The sequence below is a fragment of the Salarias fasciatus genome, chromosome 3 (genome assembly GCF_902148845.1).
Source record: "Salarias fasciatus chromosome 3, fSalaFa1.1, whole genome shotgun sequence".
Lineage (NCBI taxonomy): Eukaryota > Metazoa > Chordata > Actinopteri > Blenniiformes > Blenniidae > Salarias > Salarias fasciatus.
In genome coordinates, this window is record NC_043747.1 from 1,711,658 (window position 1) to 1,727,652 (window position 15,995).

A 15,995-nucleotide genomic window follows, 5' to 3' on the forward strand; every position below is an offset into this window, starting at 1 on the left:
AGGACCAAACACCTCAGGTTCCCCCTGCCACAGCCGGCTGCTGACAGGGTGGCTGTATGATACAGGAGAACCATGAAGGGACGTCCAGAGAACCTCCAGACACACTGAGGAAACACAACAACATGCAGGGACTTATGGTCTCATTCATTTGTGATGAGGCCTGCAGTTTTCAGGAGAATCACTCGGTTCAAACAGCAGATCATGAAAAAATACACTTGGTCATCACACATCACCTCCCACACGGTCGTGGTTTTTCTCCAAATCAAACACGTACCTTTCTGTAAATCTGTGTCCGTACACAGCTCGGGAGAACCTGTGGTGATATGTCAGAGAACTTCTTCAGTGGGTGAGTGTTCACTTCTGAATGTGCTTTGTGTTTGTCAGGCGGGTGATGACTGGTACCTGGAGGGTTGTGAGCAGAAGTATGAGTGTGTTGGTGGAGGAGTGATCCAGCACAACAAGACCTGCAAACCAATGACTGAGAGCTGCCAGCTGCATGATGGAGAATATGACTGTCGACCTGTGGGTACGTTCAACTCAGACACCCACTGGAGGTGACCCCATGCACACCAAGAGTCCCAGGAAAAGCCCTCCTGTAAACAGGATTAGCATCAGATCCTGGTCAGAAGGGTCCATCCAGAAAGAACTGGAGGACTGCTTCAGCTCCATCTTTTTCGACACACTGTTTCTGATCAGGTCTAATCAGGTCAGGACTAGGCTGTGTTTAGACAAGCTGACTGGGGACTGACAGTCTAGTTGGGGGGCTCAGCTGGAAGTGTCTCCCCCGAAAGCTCCAGGGTTTCTGTCCATTCACTGGACACAGGGCCAGATAGTGCCAGAGTTGGTCACATTACAAGCACCTCCCCTCAAGGAACCGTCACTGACTCTCCTCCAGTGAACAGCAGGCCCATCTCACCTGCATGGGCTGTACAGCAGTCATCCCTGAAGAGTAGCATGTTTCCACGACAGGATTCCTGGGAGAATTCAGCCAGAGCAGAGAAGCATTGGTGGGAACGCTGACCAACTCGGTGGCTATGTGGGGACTTCGCCTGAGCTGACGCGATATCACCTCAAACAGTCTTAGGGACCATCCAGGAAGCTAAGACAGTCAGATCCTCCAGTTTGTCTGGGAGGTCCACTGCAGACAGGAGGTTAGGCAGTGATTGGGACAGTCCATTGAGGAATGAGCCCACGAATGCTTGCTGGTCCCAGCTGCTCTCAATTGAATCAATCAAGCTCAGGTTTGGAACTGGCGGGCAAAGTCTTCCACTCGATGCTTATCCTGCCGGCCCCTTCCCAACAGCTTGGAGCTTCCCCGACTTCCCTGAGAACTTTGTTAGAGTAGTCAAGTGAGGAATGACGGACTCCAGACTGTGGAGGAAACTGTCAGCTGCAGGTGTGGTGCGGTGGTCCCAGTGAGAGAGACGGAGGCTCGTTCCTGAAGCTGCTGTGAGTCCACTTCAGCAATGGCAGCTCGTGATGCTCTGTGAGACCCTGATCCTGGGAAGTGGCCTTGTGCCGGTCTTTGTCCAATACAGCAAGGACGAGCTCCAAAGCTGCCAGTGCCGCAGACACCAGATCTGAGTCCACTCAGTTCCATTTCTTGCTTGATCATACTGTCAGGGCCAAGAGTGAACCCAAATGCAGACTCTCATGCAAACATTTGAGTTTGACAGAGTTTATTTGAGTCCAGGCGACAGTAACAGTAGTGGAATCAGAAGCAGGGTCAGAGTCAAGAGATACAGAATCCAAAGCCGGGTTATCTGGAAAACGGGCTGAGTAAACCAGGGCAGGTGAAAACATGAGTGAAGCTGAAAAAAACCCTCAAAACCCAGACAGAGATGATGGAGACATGAGGACAATGATGATCGAGGCTAGGAATATGAGGAAAGGAGCCTTACATGACCAAGGAGGAGGGGGAGATGAGAGACAACTGGACAATGAGCAGATAGAAGGAGTGAAGAGAAGACAAAGACAAAGGTGGGGCTAATGATGCACACAATGAAAACATGGACACAGGAGAGGAGGGGAGCCCCAGCCAGGGGGCAGGACCCACAGGACCCTGACAACACTGTGGAGAAATGATGTGGTTCTGTCCATGCTTCTCCATCTCATCTTTGCTGGGCATTTTTTGCACAAGATGAAACTGCTGAAATAAAGCAGCTAAACTGTGCTTGAAGCCACTTTGTGCTCTCGATGTGAGAAACCCTCAGACAGTTGAGCTGATTGTGTTTCTGTGTGGACAGGGAGTGGAATATGCTCAGCAAGTGGTGATCCTCACTACAACACCTTTGACAAACACACCCACCACTACATGGGTGCCTGCTCTACACACTCACCAAACCCTGCAACGCCTCCTCGGACATGCCCTACTTCACCGTGGTCACTCAGAACGAGCACCGACGAGGCAATAAGAAGGTTTCCTTCGTCCGAGCTGTGGTGGTCACCGTGGACGGAGTCACCTTCACTCTGGGTCAAGGTCGCCAAGTTCAGGTTCGTCCAGCATGAGAGGGTTGACCTCTGTCAATCTGAAGCTCTGCGTTGTTCCAGCTGTTTTAAAATCAACCTGCTGTTCTCCAGGTCAATGGTACAGTGGTTGTTCCACCCGTCACCTTCACCAGTGGGGTTCAGATCTACCTCAGTGGAAAGTTTGTTGTCCTGGAGACAAGCTTCGGCCTGAGGGTGAGATTTGATGGGGACCACCACGCGACGTCTCTGTACCATCTTCTACAGTGGCCTTCTCTGTTGCCTGTGTGGTAAGAAGCAGTGTCTCCACAGTCAGATCCTCATGTCTTCATAAGTTATGAAGCACATGAATGATTCCGTCTGCTTCCTGTGACGTTCCAGGAGAATCAGAAAGCTTCTCCTCACACATCCCCAGATGTCTTCTGATGACTGATCTTAATGTTTGCTGCTGCTTCTGCAGGAAACTTTAACGGAGACTCCAAGACGACAACCTGAAACCGGACAATACACCAGCTGCTAACACCAACGAGCTGGGAGAGAGCTGGCAGGTTCCTGACCCCCCGACCGGAGTGAGTCCCACACTGCTCAGCTGCTCATCCAAATGAGCCAGTGATCACAGACATCCAACTCATTCCAGCTCACAGGGCGCTTCAGGAGAAAAACCAACAGCTACAACATTTAAGATGAAGTTCAGTGTGTGCTCACCACTTGCTGCTGACAAGGAAGAATCAGGAAAAGTTGAAAATATATATAAGTCCCAGTATTACTGATTAAGGATCAATGAAGTATCAATTAAAATGGAAACATATCACTAAAGTGCCATTCAGAGTAAAAATGTATCAGAGTAACTGTAGTAGTAACTATCAGAACAGTGAGTTTTCTCTGCTGTGAATGACACACACCACTTTCTCTCCAGCTGTACTCATGGAGGAGAGGAGGAAGACTGTGATGACAAAGTGGAGGAAGAGGCCCAGAAACCCACCAGCTGTGGCATGATCACTGATCCCAGTGGTACGAAACACACACATACACACACCGTAGTTTGCTGTGTTGCTCAACGGCACTTCAACATGAGTCCAGATGAAATCCACCCATTGAACATCCATGAATCCCGCCTTGTGGAGCCGCTCAGCTCTTCTCTGGCTTGGTCCTCAGGCGTCTTTCAGCCCTGCCATGCCGTGGTGCCTCCGGAGCCTTACTTTGGAAACTGTGTGTACGACATGTGTGCCACTGGAGGAGAGACGGTGGCTCTGTGCCAGGCCATCCAGAGCTACGCTGACTTGTGCGCCGCTGCAGGAGTCCACATCGCCTGGAGAAACACCACCTTCTGTCGTAAGCCTCACCGTGTGCTGGGCGGCTCATGGCTCTGCAAGTTTTCCAAGTCAGCTGTTGACCCAAACCTCTCCCCCTCCAGCTCTGAACTGCTCCTCAGGCAGTCATTACAGCCCGTGTGGCCCGGCCTGCTCCCAGCCCAGCGTCAGAACCCTGCAGGACCCGGCGGTCCCTGTAACCAGCCCTGTGTGGAGGGCTGCTTCTGCAACCCGGGCTTCGTCCAGAGCGGAGACAAATGTGTCCCTCTGGATCAGTGTGGATGTACTGATGAAGACGGGAAGTACCGGCCGGTAAGTGAGCTTCACTGGCACAGGGACAGACCTGATGCTGGTCTCACATTTGGTTTTTGCACAGTTTAAAACACACTGAAACAAATACAGACTGAATGAGAAACAATGAGGCTGGTCAGCGAGCATCAGTGACCGCTTCTCTTGTGTGCTGGTGTAGGTTGGAGACTCCTGGTTCACAGAGTCGGACTGCTCTGAACGCTGTAAATGTGGCGGCAATAACAACATCAGCTGCGAGCCGTGGCAGTGCAGCCCTGCTCAGGAGTGCAAAGTGGTGGAAGGAGTGCTGGGCTGTCACACCACAGGTGAGAAGGATTCATATATGACTGGTTTGCTCAAGATAACACACACACTTTGTATTTATTAAGGCATTGCCACATCCAACATGACATAAACGCAATAGAAGCACAGTGTTCAAACTGTAGCAAAAGCATCTAAACCTGTGCTGAAATATTGTCTCTATAAAAGTGAATGTCTCTACCTCAGCAATGAGCCATACACAGACCGACAGAGTCATCCCAGCTCAATCAAAACCAGGGAATGTTGAGAATATGGCTACTGGAAGACTGGGGGCAGGCACTCGGGGCAAGAACCGCCAAGCTGGATTCATGACTCCAGGACAGACCAGGAACAACATCTGAGATCTCTGTCTATAAGAGCATAGTGCTGGGGATCGCAAGAAAGTTTCAGAGGAAATTTTACGTTGTGCCTGCCAGTGCTGCCGACTGTGTGTGTGTGTGTGTGTGTGTGTGTGTGTGTGTGTGTGTATGTGTGTTTGTATAATTCCTCCATATTCAAAGAATCTGAGCTGAGATCAGCCATGACAGAGAGTCTGCAGGTTTGTCTGTTTCCATGGAGACCAGCTGCACCCAGCAGCCATGACAGTGAATCAGCAGTTTTTCATCCAGTTTGTACGGTTGAAGAAATGTCGTTTCTTAAGAAATTCCAAAAAAAAAAAAAAAAAAAAAAAAAAAATCACTATGAGCATCAGAAACCTTGCTTGGAATTATCCTTAAATTTTCTTGTCTGTAGGATCATCCATATAGCGTGAATCAGTTTGTAAAAATATGTGAACTTTTTGATTTCATCAAGAAAATCTCTCTCCAAAATGCATTGGATCAGATGGGAGACAATTCTGCACTTTCCTCAAACAAAGCATCTGGAGAGAGAACTGTGAGAGAAATATGAAAGCATTGGGGGATTCACAAGGACGGTGGCTATGTTTTCATGTATAAGTTGTTAAGGCAGAGGCAGAAATGTGGAGGTTGGGATGAGAAAGATCCTTTTGGCTTAAATGGAGAGCCTCCCCCACTCTGGCCCTCTCCAATACACACCCATTATAAACTCCAAAAACTATTTTAATTCTTACCAAGCTTGAAAACTCACAGTTGAAATTTGGGAGAAGCTATTGAAATGAGGTTTCACATCTGGATAGAGGACAAAAATGACAACGTTTTGATATTTTAATGATGTCTCCATGTGAAAGTGCAGCAAGGGACGATGTACTTGTTCAGGGATCATTTTTTTAGATATTTCCCAGTCGGCCCTCATCCATTTACATGGAGAAAAAAATTCCCAGATTTTGGGAATTTTCTTGGATTTCTTTCGCCTGAATGCAGAGAAAAGTTCCCAAATTTTCCACACGTTTGATGAGCTTTTTTTTTTTTGGTGCTGCTCCAATCTCTGTGACAGAACTAGTTATGAGACGAGAAATCAGAGGAAGATGAAAATAAGTTTGAAATGTCGACCCTGGATGAGTCCGGCTGGGAGGGTAATCTTTGCGCCTTGCCAGAGGCAGGCAGGAGACACACAAGAGTGAGTGAATGTAGCGCACATGTAGAACGGCAAACAATGAATTATTACTTCAGTTAGTTTTTTTTCTTCTTAATACAGTGCACCAACATTGATTTGTGGATAAACTCCTCCAAAACTGCCTCCAGTCCATGTTTGAAAACCTCTGTGTCAAACCTGTTGTGCTCAGCGAGCTCCATGCTGAGACCGGGCCTTACCATGACCGAGACTGCTTTAACTGTTATTGTTTTAAGATTGTGTATGGTTCCTGAATGCAATGCAGTGTGTTGTTTAACATAATGCAACTTGTGTATGTTATGTTTGCTGTGTTCTGCATCACAGTGGTTTGAAAAAAAAAAAAAAAAAAAGACAGAGAGAAAGAAAATGTCAACTGTCAGCTTTGATTGTGTTTACAATAATATAAAGTATTTTCCACCTGAGAAATTGGCGATGACATTTTTGGGTTCGAATTTGTATTTGTCGAGGTCTTAAAATGTCTTAAAAAGTATAAAACTTCAGTTTTAAAGTGGTGCAAGAATCCTGGTATTGAAACCACAACAAGGACGCCGCACAGTACATTAGATATTGAGGTGGATGTTGATTCGTTGTGAGGTGCAACTGATGAGTGAAATTCTTTGTGCAATGTCAGAGATTCTAAAAGATTTCATAACCCTCTTTCATTTATAGATCAACCAACTCCTGAACCAACGACTCCTGAACCAACAACTCCTGAAACAACAACGACTGAACTGTGTCCTCCTGAACCAACAACTCCTGAAACAACAACTCCTGAACCAACAACTCCTGAACCAACAACTCCTGAACCGTGTCCTCCTGATTCGGAGTATATAGAGTGTGGTCCAGCTTGTATCCCTACATGTCAGAAACCATCTTCTGCCAGCTGCACTGGCCCTTGTATCAGTGGCTGTTTCTGCAAACCAGGCTTTGTCTTCAAGGGTCGTCGCTGTGTGCCACTGGAGAAATGTGGCTGTCTTGATGATGAGAACTATTATGAGGTCAGTCTTCCTTTGTATTACTTCTCAGGACCCTCATTCCGATTCATTTAAACAGCGAAGAACATGTGATTTCAGCAAGATGTTGAACACATTTATTGTTAAATGTTTCAGCCTGGTGAGGTTGTGCTTCGAGATGGGTGCACCGAGCGGTGTCGCTGTGCCGGAAACTACACCCTGGAATGTGATCCTCACTCTTGTGACCCCACAGAAGAATGCAGAGTTGTAAATGGAGTTCCAGGATGCTATCGGATAGGTACCACCAAACTTCTCTAGTATCTTCATTTCGGCTGCTGGTTAGCACTGCCATCACACATCATGGTCCAGGAATGGACTCAGGGGTTAGGACTCTGTTTGTACATTGTGGCTTCTGTTCACAGTACAAAGATATGGATGATGGATGGTTGGACAAATAACCTACCAATAACCAATTACCAGCCTACGAACTGAGGCATTTGTCACCAAATAGCTTGTGATGCAGTTTGTTATTTCTTTTTTCTCAGATCTAGCCACTTGCATAGCAACAAGTGACCCTCACTACACCACCTTTGACCAAAAGCGGTACAGCTTCATGGGAAACTGTAGCTATGTGATGTCTCGGCCCTGCAACCAAACAGCTGTGCCATATTTTGAAGTCCACACAGACAACGAGAATCGCTATAATAATCCCAGCATTTCCTATGTGAAGGCTGTACATGTGTACGTGCACGCAGTAAACATCTCCATTCTCAAAGGAGGCACTGTGAAGGTAAGAAATGAAGGAAGGAACTGTGGAAAAAAACACATGAATAGTCAAACAGACAAAAACTCAAACCATAGGTCACAGCAGAGAAACAAGCTCACTCTATTGAGACAAGAAGAAAGGTCCAGTAGAAAAGACTCGGAGGAACAGAGCAGAGGGAGAGAATAGAGCAAGACAAACAAATGAAAATAATGAGCAAACACCAGCAGTAGAAGTCAGGAACATCCACAGGGTTTTGTTGTGTGGGAAAGAAGATGCTGAGGATGAACAGGACGAGTAGTAGGACAGTGAGAGGTTCATGGATGGAGTGATGGAGGACATGAAGACTGATGAGGAGATGGAGGACACAGGACACCAGCAGAAACTGATCTGCTGGAGAAACCCCCAACAGAATTCCCCCAAACAAGAAGAGTGACTCTCTTGATGAAAAGTTGTTTGTAGATTTGACAATTTCCCATTTTTACCCTTACTAAACTGTTATGGCGCTGGTCAAAGGCTCAGGTGTGAAAGACAAGCGGAGACAGAAATATGTAGATTCAGACAAGGATTTAATGTTGAGTTCAGAGTCTTGGATCGAGAGTCCAATAGTTCAGTTCCGAAGATAGAGCAGAGAACTGGTTCAAGAGCCGGTGATGCAGATTCCATGCTGATGTACAATGCAGGAGGGGCAATTGAGTGACTGAGGTGGGCATATCGTGGCAGGATAAATATGAAACTTCCTCACTGTCCCATAATTTAATTATAATTGACACTTTCTATCTTATTCAGGTGAATGGACTCAAGGTCAACCTACCAGTGAGTCCAGCTGATGGTGTGTCTGTCTTCAAGTCGGGAAGCCAATACACTGTGACTCTGGACTTTGGTGTGACTGTCCGCTATGATGGCAATACCCACATGGACATCACAGTGATTAAAGAGTGAGTGAAAGCTGAACAAGCTCCCTCTTCACTCTGTGTCTTCAGGTTGTTCTGAGCCCAGAAAGAGAGATCTGTTTACAGTAGATGATCAAAACATGGAGGTCTGAATGACTTTGTGCTCTCACAGCCAATAAAGTCTCAGTGACTCATTTTCCTTGAATTGGCAGCTTTCAGAACCAGCTTTGTGGGCTGTGTGGAGATTATGATTTAAAGGCTGAAAATGACTTCCGTAAACCCGACGGAAACCTGACGACCAATATTAATGAATTTGGACACAGCTGGAACACTGACCCAGAGTGAGTATTGCACTGTTACAGAGACTGAATTCACATTTATTAGTCTCTGTCATCCAAATATCTCGCTCCTTAGAGCTCAAAAGGATCTTTTCAGCCTTATTTCTTCAGTTAGAACTATTCTGTAATGTGAAATATCTGAAATGCTTGGCACTGCTTCATGGCGCTGATATCTGCACTAACAGGTGTGTAAACCCCGGGGTTGGCAACGAACCGTGCCCTCCAGAGGAGCAGGAAACGTATGAGAGCTCGGAATACTGCGGCATGCTTCTGGACAAGAACGGACCGTTCGCTGTGTGCCACTCCAAGATCAACCCTATTGTATGCACACACACACACACACACACACACACACACACACACACACACACACACACACACACACACACCACACACACACACACACACACACACACACACACACACGAATCAGCGCTGGCTTACCTGTGAAGCTCTGTATTAAGTGATTGTCTTTATAGAGGAAGGAGGAGTTTCATTGTTCAGATCATGCTGTGAAGTCAAATAGTGAATAAGAATAGTGAAGTCAAGGTCAAGGACACCTTGGTTTCTGCTTTTGGAAGGAAGTCTCACTCAAACTGTTTGTCTCCAGAGCTACTTCGACAACTGTGTCTTTGACCTCTGTGCCCTGGATGGAGCCAGGCCTATTCTGTGTGACGCCATCATAGCCTATGTCAAGGATTGTCAGGACCGAGGGTCAACATCGGATACTGGAGGAATGAGACCCTCTGCGGTGAGTGTTGGCTGATTGATTAGAGGAAGTGATGGGACTGTTCTGAATCTTGCCATGGCTGTAAACCAGCTTGTTAGGAGTTCCAGAAATTATTAGTTCCCTGAGGTTTCTGCCTGGAGGAAAACCTTCAATCTCCCTTCAAGCTGGCTGGAGGTGTTGAGTTGTAACTCTAATGTGGACCTCACCTGCTTTTGTACCACAGACTTCAAGTGCCATCCAAACAGCCACTATGAGCCCTGTGCAGACCCGTGTCAGGAGACCTGCTCTGGGAAACCTCCCTCCTGCAGCGGGCTGCAGTGCTCTGAGGCCTGTGGTGTGATCCTGGTTATGTCCTGAGTGCCAGCAAGTGTGTGAAGGAGAGTTCATGTGGCTGCAAACATAGCAACGGACAATACTACCAGGCACAGAGCAGTGGGCCACACAGGCTGGACAGGAATGTGTGAGTGTTTGTGTGGAAGCACCTTCGACAGCAGTTGTGTGTGAATGGATGACAGATCATGTTCAAGGTATAACTGTCTTTCCCTGGACTGTTGATACAGATAATGACATGTCTACCGTTTTGTTTTCCTCTGTCAGCCTGGAGAAGAGTTTTATCTGGGGGACTGTACACAGAAATGCCGATGTGATGCTCCCAATGTGACCTGCACAGACTTTGAATGCCCCGCAATGCATGAGTGTAAAGTACAGAATGGGGAACTGGGCTGCTTTCCTTCAGGTAAGTGGACCTGTGTCCAGCAGACAGCTGGTGTCTGGACTCTGTCCACAACATGGACACAGCATGATCCAGATCAGCTTGAGTTCTGACCCTGCAGTGAAGGTCCACTCAGACCAGAGGGGCACTTGGCGGGCCTGAAACTCTAATCATATTGATGATAAGGGGACAGATGAACTGCATTCCATTGTAAAAGAACATAATGAAATGTTGTTGGTATTCCCAATTTATGACAGGATTATTTTGTTGGACTCCTGGAGTTGGGATTAACTTGAACTGTTCAGCTCTTTTCTAATAAATACTGTGGAGTGGTACAAAGTGCAGGATTTTAGCAGAGATTGGACTGAATCCTGTCCCCCACAGCAGAGGTACCCCGTCTTCAGACGGATTTGAGAAGTCCAGTGTCCCTGATGAATACACACCTTACTAAGCTTTTGTTTTGGTGAACTGTGAAGCTTCAAGGCTCTTTAGATGGCTTTATAAATGGATCCAGGAGGTGGGTGCTGCTTGTTGAGCTTCAGGCTCCTTGTCCTTCTTTTTCTCACTCAGGACCTTCTCAGGACTGTGTGGTTTCTGGAGATCCTCACTACAACACCTTGATAAGAACTACTACACCTTCATGGGAACCTGCACATACACACTGGCCAGAAGCTGCAAAAATACCACAGGTGGGACAGCTTCTCAATCTGTTGATAGATTCAGAGAACTGATCATGAAAACAACCTGCAGCATGTTTCCCTGAAAGACAGTCATACATGTAGCATTGTGACACAAACCTCAGCAGATGTTCCAGGTACTCAGACGTGTTTGATAGTGTGTTGCTGCTTCCTGTGCAGGTCCGTGGTTCTCTGTGGAGGGGAAGAACGAGGAGAGGGGAGTAGCAGGTGTGTCCTACCTGAGGAAGCTCTACGTCACCGTGGATGGAGTCACAGTGACTCTGATGAAGGCCGAAGAACTCTGGTCAGTAATGACAGAAACACTGGAAACAATCCCAGCAAGCACGTCCTCCCAGCAGACACCTTGGCTTGAATGTGAAAGGCCCGTTTTTCTAATGTGAGGCTGATGTTCTCTGTTGGTGTGTCTCCCTGCTACAGGTAAACGGGGTCCGGGTGGCCCTCCCTCACTCCCCAACCCCCTGGTGTCTCTGAGCATCGCCCGGTCAGTTTGTCACCCTGCAGACCACCTTCGGTCTGAGGGTCCGCTGGGATGGAAACCATTACGCCCCGATCTCAGTTCCCAGGTGAGTATCAGCTATCTGATTCTGTCAGATAAACCAAACACTTTGACTTTAAGTCTGGCTGAAGGGCGGTGGCAGAAATCTCAGGTGGAAAGGTCAGTCTCTGGCTGATATCGACCAACCTCTGACAATCTCAGGCCATGGACCGCTGTCCAGCTGTCCAGCTGTCCATCTGGGGATGGTTGAGCTTTTCTGTCCGTCTCTTGTGAATGATGGTGTTGTGATGGGATAGGTTGGTCTCAGGGGAAAGAAGAGAACATCAATCCTCTCGCTGTCTGGTGCTTCTGCTTAACTCCCAGTTCAGCTCTTTGTAATGAATCCTCTCATCCTGCTCTGCTTATGATTACTCCTGAATAGGTTCACTGATATTCTAACCAGTGTCACAATATCAGTGTTTGGTCTTGTAAATCTTCTGAAGACATCTTTCTGCAAGCTCCTAATCCTTCTGGTGTTTGTGCCTGCAGCTCCTACTTTGACCAGATGTGTGGCCTGTGTGGAGACTACGATGGGAATCCTGGCAACGACTTCTCCAGACCAGATGGTTCTGTGGTGGGAACGTCAACGACTTTGGGAACAGCTGGCAGACAGAGGAGGACGAAGATGACTCGTGAGTGTTTAAACCTTCATTTGTGCTCTGCTATCTGTGCCACCAGGTTCAGATCAGAGCTCCAGTGGTGATTAAGGACTATCACTCATCATGTAAGAGCATGTTTGGTTAGTCACTAACAAATATGAAGACACTCTGAAGGATGGTGACATTGGCAGAGTCCTCACAACACACCGAGGTCCCTGTAATGTTGGTGCACGTTATTGTGGCATGTCCTTGTATACCACATTGACCAACACACACGCACACACATCCTCTTCATAATGATGGAAAGAAATGAAGAGCTCGGATGGACTGCTGACCTGAGTGATGGATGGAGGACTGGTTGGATGAATGGTTGGATGGATGGATAGATGGATGGATGGGAGACTGGATGGAGGGATGGTTGGATGGATGGATAGATCGATCGCTTCATGGATGCATGGATGGCAGAGAGATAGATGGATGCATGGATTTTTGGAATCATGATGGATGATGACGCATGGATGTATATATGCATGGACGGATGATGGATGGAGTGATAGATGGAAGGATGGACTGATGATTGGTGATGGAGGGATGGATGGATGGTTGATGATGGATGATGGATGATGGTTGGATGATGGGATGATGAATGATGGATGATGATGGATGGATGGATGGATGGAGGGATGGATTCAGGATGGATGAATACATCCACATTTCTTTTTTGCATCAAACATGTTTTCTTTGTGTCCCATGGAAAAAAAAATTACTTTTTTTTCGCAACAGATTTCACACTTGGTGGATTTCATTTGATTGCATTCTTCCAATCCTTGATGTGGATTTGTTTTAGGCAGAATGACATTAACCTTGTGTCATTTGGTTGATTCAATCAGTCCTTGAGTTTTTGTCAAAACGGTCTCTCCAAATGTCATGAAGCCTTTTTTTTGTTTTAGGGAACCAGATGATTTCCAGAATGAATGACAATCTTCTATTTATCACTGATTCCAATAGAATACCAATATAATGACACATTCTGTGAGAAATCTGAATATCTGCGAGTTTTACAATTTAGATGTAATAACTCAGCAGTTTTGTTAGAATAGATCGATAAATAATCCTTCGTGTTCAGTCCTTCATTCATCTGTCAATCCACCTTGAACTCCTCCCTGTTTTGATTCCTGCTGCTTTGTGTTTGCTGTATCAGGTGTGAGAAAGGCTCTGATGATGCTTCGCCTGTGACCCCAAGCTGGAGGCTGAGGTGGTGAAACCAGACAAATGTGGCAAAATTACTGACGATAAAGGACCCTTCAGGTGAGAACTGAACTCACCTGCTCCAGATACCACAAGTACATCTAAAGCAGCCACCCTTTCCCTCTGAGTCTCCTTTTCTCTTCTTTTAGTTTTCTTCAGGATGGATTGATTCTAGTTTCATTTATCAGTTTGTCCATTCCACCCAGACTGGCTCGGAACAAGCCTGAGAGTCAGGCACAAGTGGTTCTTTCAGATCATGATTACATTTTATTTTTATATGTGAAACGTTTACTGTTTGTAAAATACTTATTTTATTTTCACAGATTTCTATTAATAAAAATTTCTCTTTGGGTTTTTGAGTATCTAAATGAGAATATTTAGGGATTTCTGATTTCCTCATAAAATGGACTTGACCCTGTTCTTGTAGCAACACTGCTTGCCATATTGGCTCACCTGTTTCGAGTTGTTATGGGTCAGGGCTTCTGAACTCTGGTCCTGGGGGTGACCTGCATGTTTCAGCACTATCTCTGCTTCAGTAATCCTCAATCTGATGTGAGGTCTTCGCCATGCTTGTTAAAAACTCCAGTCACGAGTCTTGGCTACGTTCAGACTGCAGGGCTGAATGCCAATTTGGATTTTTTTGTGAAATCTGATTTTTTTTGCGAGTTCATTCACATTTACAATAAAATGCGACTTGTATGTGATCACCCGTCTGAATGGAATACCACCCAAAAGTGTCCCGCATGCGCAGAAGAGGACATAACGACGTCACGCAGCAGCGCGCTTCAGTGTTCGTGGAACCCACAAACAACTTACAGAATCTGTAGCTTTTCAAGCGTCGATGATTTATCTAAAGTGCCTGTGTCATGCTTCTTTAGCTCGTCCAAACCCTATTATTGGCATTTACATGGTAATAGTTACTTATGGCGCTAAGGAAAAGTCTTTTGTGTGAAATAAAAGATTTGCCTGGGGTTAATTCTGAACCCGGAGGAGAAAACACTCTGTTTCACTGAAAATCCCGCCTCTCCCCCTGTGGACTTTGACTGACAGCGTACTTCAACCAATTGGAGCTTCAAAACAAATATGTCATGCGTTAGCTTCTCTAAGGGTTAGCTTAGCTCTTTAGCTTCAGCTTCTCTACACGCAAAGACACGCGAAAACGTCTTTTCCCGTCCTTTCTCCTCAGTGGAAAATGCGAAGCAGCTGCTGCTGGTCAGAGGAGTGGGCTGTTGTCTGCGCGGGGTGGGGTGGGTGAAGAGTGGTGGGGAGGAGTTCAACTTTTGTGATGTACTTAGGTTTGAAGAGTTTCAAACAAGCTGTTTCTACCCGAAGGGAGGGGCTGCTGTAGAGAGCAGCAGACTGAAAGAGATTACTCAGACATGCATGGATGAAGGCAGATAACATTTTGGGGGTGGTTTTAAGGGGAAATCAACTTTGTGGTATGCTTAAAACCTTAAAAAGTGGATTTTGCATGATATAGGTCCTTCATTTAAGAACTGATGAAACACGCATTTTTACAATTGAACATTATCATTTGAGTGTGGCGCTTCTTATCAGCCTCGCCGAGCTCCTTCTGTGTGTGTCTGTGTGTGTGTGTGTGTGTGTGTGTGTGTGTGTGCGTCTGTGTGTGTGCGAGTGTGTGTGTGAGAGAGAAGAGAGACAGAGAGAGAGGCGAGAGAGAGAAAGAGAGAGAGAGAGCACCCATGTGGATATTTTTTTCTTTTCTCTCCATTGTCCTGGCGCGGCAGAATTTAGCGGAATCAGAAGGAATAGACCCGAGGTTTCGGCCTTGGCGTTTTGTGGAGCATGCAGCAACATCCGTGCAGAGAAACACAGCCAGGAGAGGTGGTACAGCTGATGTGAGAGCCTTTAATGATCAGAGTTCAATAATAATTTCGGATGACAAGAACTCCCTTTATGTACGTCTGCGAGCACCTTTTATTAACACTCTCACGGTAAGACACACGTCTTCGGTGCCCCATATCGTGACGTGTAGGTCGGAATAAATACGACCTGGCTGTTCAACAGAAGTCGCATAGCGAAAGATCCATACGTATCGGATATAGGACCACATGTCCAAGTGGCCTGGGTCGCATTTGAAAAAAATCGGATCTGTGTCGTTCAGACTGTCATGAAAAGCTCCGATCCAGGTCGCATAGGGGGCAAAAAAATTGGATTTGGGTCACTTCATCCTGCAGTGTGAACGTAGCCTTTGTTACAAACAAGGTGTGCTGCAACTGGCTGAGACTGAAAACATGCAGGACACCAGACCTGGAGGACCAGGGTTGAGAAGCCCTGTATCTTTCCATTTTTACATGTATGTTATGGAGAAAAGCCTTTGAGATGATCACAGTTTATCACATTAATTTCGTCAGTGTTGATGCTTGTTCAACACTTTGTCTGGGACACCTGGGCCCAAAGGTCTAAAGAGGTGGAGAACCCCTGAGTTAATCCATATCTTACTCCTGCAGTTGGAGAACACCCCGTCCATGAATTCTGGAAGGCTGGATCCATATCACACCTGACAAAGGCTGCCTGACTGAGAGTTCATGTCTCAGTGGTCATTTGGTCCATGAGTTACTCCTGCACACTCTGTGTTGGAGAACACCCCGTCCATGAAGCCTTTCTGACA